The sequence below is a fragment of the Triticum aestivum genome, chromosome 6A (genome assembly GCF_018294505.1).
Source record: "Triticum aestivum cultivar Chinese Spring chromosome 6A, IWGSC CS RefSeq v2.1, whole genome shotgun sequence".
In the NCBI taxonomy this organism is placed as follows: Eukaryota; Viridiplantae; Streptophyta; class Magnoliopsida; order Poales; family Poaceae; genus Triticum; species Triticum aestivum.
The window spans coordinates 533,870,205-533,880,269 of NC_057809.1; the positions used below are offsets into that span (position 1 = coordinate 533,870,205).

The window sequence follows — 10,065 nt, forward strand, 5'->3', positions numbered from 1 at the left end:
CTAATTACACGTGCACACATTTTAGTGTCATCCAACGGTTTTTAGTCCCATACTGACGTCCTATATATATATATATATATATATATATATATAGTGTTACTATTCATCACCCAGGGTGCAGAATAAGTTATTCTTCACCCGAGGTAATCTTACAATCATTTCATAATAAAATTACATTTGGAATTTAAATAGTTACATTTCTATTGATTCACTACGTAAAATTTGACATAAGAAAATAAAAATATAGGTCATAAGACAAGAAATTTTGCAGTTTATGTGTATTTTAGACTATGTTTTTACGTTTGTAATTTTACGTAACATAAAATATTTTTTACGGTGATTATATAAGTTCTTACGGTCTCTTTTTGTGTCGGAAATAAAACAAAACTTACGAAACGTAAAATTACGGTGCATTGATGGTAAAATAGAGGGGGTTTGAAAAATAACCATTCCTCACCCAGTGTGAGGAATAGCGCGATCCTATATATATATATATATATATATATACACACACACATATATATAGGATTAGGTGGAAGTGGTAGACAGGTATTCTTTTTATCTTGAATAGTATTTACTATTCACTAGGTACGGCACTATTCACAATAGTGCTCCACTATTGAATACATTATTTGGAATAGTATTCCACTATTCACAACAATATTTAATTTAATATGATTATCTTCACGTTCTAACTCGATTATATATTTAATGCAGGATCTATTTAGAGGCTGGCGAGGCCAACAATTCGTCCGGCGATGTGCGCAAAGGTGTAAAATCCTACTCAGTACTCACCATATTTTTCATTATGTTGCATCAGATGTAGCTAGTTACGTTCACTTAGCAGTTTTAATTGCAAATTTATGGGGTAAATTCCTATCGTCTTCCCAGGCAGTTCCACCCGAAGGGAACACTTCTCTACGGCCACAAGGTTCTCATTCAAACGCCACTCTGGCTACACAGAGAACTACACACGCAGAGGTTTCTCCTATAGGATCCCTAGCATAAGAACTCGTCCCATAAATTCATAAATAAAAGCACTAAGTGAAACCAAGAAACTACATCATTTCAACAACATAATTTACATATGGTTTTCCCTTTCGGGAGGCCCCGAAGGGATTACACACAACTAGGAAATTACCTTCAAACTCTTGGCGAACTAAGCGCCTTCTTGGCTATTCTACTAGTAGTGGTGGTGGCTAGACTATGAAGGAAGTGGTGCTCTGGTGGAGAGTCTCGATGCTTTGAGTGCTCCGTGCTCTCCCGTCTCTTGTGTTCTCTTCTTGAGCCCAGCGTCTCCTTTTATAGCCGCGAGGGGTGGCTGCAAGGTGGCCTTCGGGAGCCTTCCTTCACTTATTTTATCCACGGTAGCATGCACACGTGTCCTCCTAGGGTATACGCGTGTCCTTCTAATAATATAGAAAAGTGCGAGAGAGTGCCGACAAGTTTCAATCTTCAGGAATCTTTGCTTTCTTCACGTGGCATTGTCTCTCGGTGAATAATTGGCTAGTCTTTGTGTACCAGTCTTCGCTCTTCGGCCATACAGATCTTCATGCGATTAGCCTTGAGAGCTTCTTCAGCCTTCAAGAATCCTCGTGTCAGTGTATGCGTACATACATCCCAAGGCTGCTTACATTTTCAATATTGCTTAATATTATTATTTATTTATTTTACAAATATATATATATATATATATCATTTATTTATTATTATTATTATTATTAATTTTTTTTACAGGGGGTCTTCCCTGCCCATATGATTGATAATACCTTATCAATATTTAAAGGACCTTATGGGAATTTTTATCAATATTCGGGTCGGGTATATGTCCTCCGCGCCCGAATAATTGATAGCAATATCAATATATGCAGTTTGGGCTTTATTCAGGTTGCTGCCCATGCCCTGCTATGTCCATATGATCATCATCATTTAACAGATTGAAATCATATTTTTCATCACATTCTTTCTTTATTTCTTCAAATTTTTCATCAATTTCTTGCCTTAATTCTTTTAATATTTCCTCCTTTAATTCTTTCTTTATTATCTTTGAAAATTCTTCAAACCTTTTATCCATTTCTTGATCTATGTATTCACTGTCTAAAGGGTCAAGCCCCTTTAGAAGGCATTCTTGATATGTCTTATATTTTGGGGATTCTTGTTTCTTTATATTGTTTGAGCTTGATGCCTCCCCCTTTGTGGGAGTTGGTGAAGCAGGTATGCCTCTTTTCATTTGGATATAGTTTTTAGCCTTTGGGTCAATATAATAATCTGGTCCTAATACCTTCCTTGCCCAAAGTAAGGCCTCATCTATACTGTAATATCTTTTGAATGTTAAATCTTGTCCATTTCTTTTTGCATCTAATTTTTCAATCATAATATTCTCCCATTCCAAATATATGCCAGGTTTGTTTCCATCAAATATAAGATATAGAGTTTCTCCTTTTGGTATTTCAACCTTTGCTGGCTTTGGCACATTTTTGTTTAATTCATTAAAATATTCAGCCAAACTGCTGAGAATTGATAAAAAATATCCTTGTTCCTCTCTTTTGCGAGTATATTGGAACCAAAAGTTATCCAATATGCATCTTTGAGCTTCATCGAGCTTAATATGGGATTTTGGCTTAAAATTGAATGTATTTGGCTGAAACATTTTCAGCCTATTTTCTTCTCCAAAGAAAAGATATTCATCCTTGTTGGCGAATAATCCTTTCCTCATTACTGCAAATTTGATGCACGAGAAAATATGTCAGGTAAGGTATTATCCTTCCCCTTAATATGCTCAAAAATAACTTTATAACCATTCCCAGCTATGGTGTCTTCAAATAAGACCCATCTTCTGGTTGAGCTTTTCTTACTTTTAATTTTATTGTAATATCGGCATATGGCTTCACAGTCTGTTCGTACTGTAAATTCTTTAAATCCTAGATATAACCTAAATGCATTTATTGCATTTACAACTGCAAGAATTTCTCTATCAATATTATTTACCGTCTTTAATTTGTAACTTCCTGAAGCATATCTGCATATTTTTTCGTCTGCCTTTGGAGAGTATTTATTGGGCTTTTGTTTTAGTATCGCACCCCATCCTACCTTAGATGCATCTGTCTCAATTATAAAATAATTGTCTTCTAGAGGCAATTCTAGGGGTTTTAAATTCCTGACCTTTTCCTTGATGGCCTTTACTAATTTTATATCTTCAGAATTGAAGTATCTTTGACCATTTTTTCTTAATTTAGCATATAAAGGTCCTGCTAGCTTTGCTAAGTTATCTATATAGTTTCGCGCATAGTTTACAATTCCTAAGAACTGTTGTAAAACCTTTTTATCACTCATATTATCAGGAAACTCTAATATTTTCTTTGCAATATGTTCTTGTAGATATATTTTTCCTTCTCCTATTTCATGACCAAGGAAATTTATTTTCTCTTTGCAAATCTCCATCTTCTTTTTAGATAGTATGAGCCCATTTTGTTCTACCTTTCGAAAGAACACTTCAAGATGGGCTATATGCTCTTTGTATGATTTTGAGAATACTAACAAATCATCTACGTATACTAATATAAATGCTTGATTCTCATTAAATATATTTTGCATCTTTCTTTGAAATAGTGCAGGTGCATTCTTTAGGCCTAATGGCATTACTAGCCATTCATAATGGCCTTGTGGACAAGTAAATGCTGTCCATGGAATAGATTCTTCAGCCATTTTTACTTGCCAAAATCCTGCCTTTAAATCGAATTTGGAGAAATATTTACTTCCTTGTATTCTGTTAATCCATTCCTGCTTATTAGGTATGCTGTATGCATCATCAACTGTATTATCATTAAGCCTTTTAAAGTTAATTACCATTCTAGATTTACCTCTAACTTCTTCAGCATGATTTCTAACTATAAAAGCAGCAGATTGATGAGGGCTTCTGCTTTCTCTTATAGCTTTTAACTTTAATAACTCTTCAATATGCATTTTGAACTCTTCGATATCTTTAGGAGTTGCTTCTATTGGTCCTGACTTAATTATATAATCTGGATTTATGATATTTATTTTGCAAACTATAGAGTTCTTATCCCAATGTTTCATTGGTATTTCTCCAATAATTTGTATACTTTCTAGTCTTTGCACAATCTTATCTATATCCTTTTTGGATTTTATATCTCTATACCAATTTGGAAGGAATGATTGCAACCCAATGCATTCAGTACATGTATTTTCTATATGATATTCTTTTATGGTCTCACTAAGTTCTTCGTCTTTACAGAATTCAAGGGGATCTGGACTTGTGCTATATTCATCATCTAAATTAGATATTTCTACATTTTGCAAGGACTTTCTTTGTTTTCGCACTTCAGATATGTATGGAACATTATCTTGATAAGGAATAAATGTTACCCCCTCTTCATGTATGATTGTGGTTTGTAAAGATTGTTGTAAAAATCTTAACCCTATTATCATGTCATCATTTATTACTGACAAATCTCTTATTGTAATTTCATCTATTATATATTTTGTGCCATTTATGTAAGCTTCGATATCATATGCTAGCTGGTTATGGATCTTCTTTATTCCTGACATATCGGTAGATACTTCAGCTTTATTATCATCTATAGTTTCAACTATTTCGGGACATCTCATAAAATATTTATCATGGATGATATTTTTAGTGCAACCAGTATCTAATAGTGCCAGTACTTTATATGAAATATTTGGCTTCAGAACAATCTTAACTGGGATCCTTATTCCTAACACTTCTTTGAATGGTAATCGAACAATATATTTGTTTCCAAAACTAGTAATTGCATCTTTCAATTGTATTAATTTGTCTCCTTTTTTATCCCTTACTGTTATCATTTGCTCTTTCATTTATGTGTTTTTTGGAACATTATCATTTTCCTCTTTACTATTTTCTAACTCATCTTTAAGTTTTTCTAGCTCTGCTTCTAGCTTATTTATTCTATTTTCTAAATTTCTAACCCTACTGGATAATATTCGCTCTTCTGGTTCCAATTCTATCTCTTGTCTCCACTTTTGATTATTGGCTCTTAGACATGAGGCACATGCTTGTTTTAAACACAAGCTACATGTAAACCTATTATCTTGGCTTGGATAATATATACAGAAAGCACATTTTATGTTATAATCACCTTTTCCTCTAATCCAATCATGTTCACAATCTACTTGGTTCATCATTTCAATTTTTAAACCGGCTAAATCATCTATTAGGTCTATTTCATCTTCATTTCAATGTTTCAAGATATGTTAACATATCTTCTACCTTAGTGCCTATGCTATACTGATTTTGTATATATTTTTGTACTATTAAACCTTTCCATATGCTGATTATATTCGGCCAATCTATTGGGTCATGAGCTGCTAGGTTTAATATAGCACCATCATTTTTATAATTTTGGAATTGCACTGGTTTTTCAAAATCTCTTCTTTTAGTACCCATGTATCTATATTGTCCTGGGATATATGTAGGCTGGTAATCATCTTTTTCTGGAGGCCATTGTCCAGCTGTCCTGGTAGGTCTCTCTCTTTCTCCTTCTCTTTTTACAGATGATTCACCATATCCCCTTCTTCTTTTACCACTACTTTCTACTTCCATGGCTTCCATTGCATTGTTTAAATTATGTAGTCCCACATCATCTAGTGAGTTATAGAAATCACTATTTTGTTCTGAATAATCATATCTTTCATCTTCTAACCACATTTCTTTTATTAATTCCTCCTCTTCCTCATAACTTTCTAATAATAACTTATTATTGATATCCCATTGCTCTTCTTCACTAACAATTTCTTCTTTTTGAATAATATTCTTATCTTTATTATTATTATTAACGACAGAATTTTTATTAATGATCGCATTTGCTTTTCTTTTTGCCGATGCTAAAATTTTATCTTCCATGCTTGAACTACTAGTGACAGACATTTTATCGCTTTTTAGTTTCTTTAACCTTGCAATTTCTCGAATGATAAATAGCTCTGTTTCTCTAATTTTCGGCCAATCCTTTGTCATAGAATGACTATATTCCCATTCAATATGCTTTAGCTTCTTTTCCCAATGAATTATTTCATCTTCTAAATTAGCCTTTTCCATACATTCAGATATACCTTTATTCTTATCATCATTAATTTCCGATTCTGACATAAATGATTCAGAGTCTTCTATTGATGCAGCTTTATAGTTCATAAATCGAATACTGCTACTTCCTTCACAATTTTGATAGCTTATGTAGTTTTCAGGTTGCTTTAATTCTTTTTTCTCTATTAATTCTCCTATCTTCCATTCTTCTCCTGCTCTTTCTTCAGAGCCAATTTTAAGAGGATTCATAAATTTAATACCTTTTGATTGCATACTATCAATTACGTCATTCACATTCACTCTATATCTGGAGCTACTTCTATTAGTGAGCCTTCCTATAAATTCTATACTTACTAGCAAATTTGTTCCTTTAAAATCTTCATAACCTTTAGTTTGGAAACCAAAACTCATTTTTTCAATAAATTCTTTTACGGGCATCATTAGGTCTAGAGCTATATAGGTTATTAATCTATTTTCATTCATGTCTCCTTCCAAAAATCCTAATGCTGCTTTATCTACAGATTCCCATCTTCTGTCTAATAAAGTTATCAAAACCTTCGCACCTAATTTCTTCCTTGTCATACCTTTGACTCCTATGATATACATGCCTTGATGAATATATTTGTAACCACAATATTTTAATTCATTCTCAGTATTTTTGCTTACAATTCTTAAATCTACTGGATGTGTTAACACGCTTAATTCTACTTCTCGAGATATTCTGTATAGACCACTCTTACTTTCAAACATACCCATGTGATATACTTGTTGTGGCTTTATTTTTCTTAGGGTATCTTTCCGATATCTTTCTAGATCTCTTTGTATATCTATAACTTCTTCAATACTATCAATATCATCAGCTTTGCATGATAATCTATGCTTCATGGCTAAAGGTCTTGAATCTTGCCTTACTAATTGGAGAGTTTTGTCTCGTCTAAGGAAGCCTTTAGATGCGTCCATTTTTCTGAATTAATATTTCTAGTAGAGGCAACTATTCCAGATGATGATAACACAATTTCTTTGTTGTTTTGAACACTTTTTAGCTTATCTAATACTTGAATTAATAGTTGGATGATTGTGTTATTTTGTCTTATTATTACTTTGGAATCTTCTTTTGGAGAGTCGTGATTTGAAAACCCGACAGGAGGTGACAGGTATTTAGCTACTTCGTTTAATGCTTGAGTATATTCGGTCATATAATTATGAGATAATCAAGGTTTTAACCTCTTGCACCAACTTTTTTATTTCAAGTATATTTTGTCTTGAATCAGTGCGTGTGAGTGACTCTTTGCCTTTACTTAAGTAACGGCCTATTGATAACACTTCTTCTTTAATATAATCGTTATTCTTGGAAACTGTATTCTGTCTTGCTTTTGCTTCCTCTAGCTTATGTAAAGCTAGATCAATTTTATTATTCAAACCTGAATACTTATCAGCAAGCTTTTGGTATTCTTTGAATAAACTTTCAAATTTTTGGTCTAAATTATCTTGTCTTTTTCCCCAAGATATGTAAAAGTTATATATCAAATTGACAACCGTATTTAACTGGCTATGAGATGAATGCCAGATATGCTCTTCAGAAGGATTTACTCTACACCTTATATTTAGATTTTCTTTAGTATTAATTACTTTACCTGCGCTAACTTCTAAGTTTAAATATTTTAACCTTTCAATGATTAAACGCTGGACCTGATACCAACAATATATGGGAATTTTTTTTTACAGGGGGTCTTCCCTGCCCATATGATTGATAATACCTTATCAATATTTAAAGGACCTTATGTGAATTTCTATCAATTATTCGGGTCAGCCTCTGATACCAACAATATATGGGATTTTTTTTATAAAAATAGTTACTATGTGATTAGATTTTGATTAGGTTAATTTGGGATTAGGTGGAAGTGGTAGACAGGTATTCTTTTTATCTTGAATAGTATTTACTATTCACTAGGTAGAGCACTATTCAAAATAGTGCTCCACTATTGAATACACTATTTGGAATAGTATTCCACTATTCACAACAATATTTAATTCAATATGATTACCTTCACGTTCTAACTCGATTATATATTTAATGCAGGATCTATTTAGAGGCTGGCGAGGCCAACAATTCGTCCGGCGATGTGCGCAAAGGTGTAAAATCCTACTCGGTACTCACCATATTTTTCATTATGTTGCATCAGATGTAGCTAGTTACGTTCACTTAGCAATTTTAATTGCAAATTTATGGGGTAAATTCCTATCGTCTTCCCAGGCAGTTCCACCCGAAGGGAACACTTCTCTACGGCCACAAGGTTCTCATTCAAACGTCACTCTGGCTACACAGAGAACTACACACGCAGAGGTTTCTCCTATAGGATCCTTAGCATAAGAACTCGTCCCATAAATTCATAGATAAAAGCACTAAGTGAAACCAAGAAACTACATCATTTCAACAACATAATTTACATATGGTTTTCCCTTTCGGGAGGCCCCGAAGGGATTACACACAACTAGGAAATTACCTTCAAACTCTTGGCGAACTAAGCGCCTTCTTGGCTATTCTACTAGTAGTGGTGGTGGCTAGACTACGAAGGAAGTGGTGCTCTGGTGGAGAGTCTCGATGCTTTGAGTGCTCCGTGCTCTCCCGTCTCTTGTGTTCTCTTCTTGAGCCCAGCGTCTCCTTTTATAGCCGCGAGGGGTGGCTGTAAAGTGGCCTTCGGGAGCCTTCCTTCACTTTTTTTACCCACGGTAGCATGCACACGTGTCCTACTAGGGTATACGCGTGTCCTTCTAATAATATAGAAAAGTGCGAGAGAGTGCCGACAAGTTTCAATCTTCAGGAATCTTTGCTTTCTTCACGTGGCATTGTCTCTCGGTGAATAATTGGCTAGTCTTTGTGTACCAGTCTTCGCTCTTCGGCCATACAGATCTTCATGCGATTAGCCTTGAGAGCTTCTTCAGCCTTCAAGAATCCTCGTGTCAGTGTATGCGTACATACATGCCAAGGCTGCTTACATTTTCAATATTGCTTAATATTATTATTTATTTATTTTACAAATATATATATATATATATCATTTTATTTATTTATTATTATTATTATTAATATTTTTTTTTACAGAGGGTCTTCCCTGCCCATATGATTGATAATACCTTATCAATATTTAAAGGACCTTATGGGAATTTCTATCAATATTCGGGTGCTTCCCTGGAGAACCTGGTTCTTTTGTTTTTTGTTTACGGGCTGTTTCTATTGTTGCTCCTTCAATCGTTTGGTTGCGAGCTCTCTTGAGCATTGCTGTGGCTGCCAGCAAGCACTCGTGGCGCCTTAGGCCTCAATTCATTTGTTCGTGTGCTGTGGCAGGTCTAGGTTAGCTAGGCTTTTTTTTTTTTGCTATTCGATGAGGACGGTTTGTTTTGTATTTTATTTTAGTAAATATTTGTACATTTGGCGATTCACACTATCTTAGTGATGTGTTCATAAACAATGATGCACTCCCTGCCATGTTTAAGAAAAAAAATTGCTTGAATTTCTCCAGTGTTAATTCAATTGTTACAACGGTGGTTGTGCACTTAAATCTTTATGGCAGTAGGTTAAACATGGAGACGGAGTGTTGTCGTTAATTTTAATTTGCTTCGATGAGAACATAGAGCAAAACCTTTTATCTTATGAATCCTCCTTTGTATTGACAGGTGATGACATTATTTGTTATGGCCTTTCATCTAATGTACTCTAATTCAGATGAAACAAATATTTATAATACCAAGATTTTTATTTTCAAATTTTTATGTCATTTCATTTTTAAGATGAACGGGCGCGGCAACGCGCTACCATGTTCTAGTGTCTGCGTAGAATGGAGCGCTTTCTTTCACTCTTGGTGACGTGCTTATGGGCCAGCTTGTCAGCCTGCGACTGGGGTGTGGTGCGCGCCGACCTAGCAACAGCCATGCGTGGCTTTATTTCAATGCCAGTACTATTCTCCCTTACTACGAGATGTAGCACC

At 34.3% G+C, this 10,065-nt stretch overlaps 1 long non-coding RNA gene across 1 annotated transcript; it reads right to left on the bottom strand.

Moving 5' to 3' along the window:
• Positions 1-1,045: 1,045 nt before the first annotated feature.
• LOC123128317 (uncharacterized) lies at positions 1,046-9,751 on the bottom strand. The gene is made up of 2 exons (XR_006463073.1): positions 8,584-9,751; positions 1,046-1,581 (listed from the first exon to the last, which is right to left on the bottom strand). It is a non-coding gene; the product is annotated as an uncharacterized lncRNA (long non-coding RNA).
• Positions 9,752-10,065: the final 314 nt, after the last annotated feature.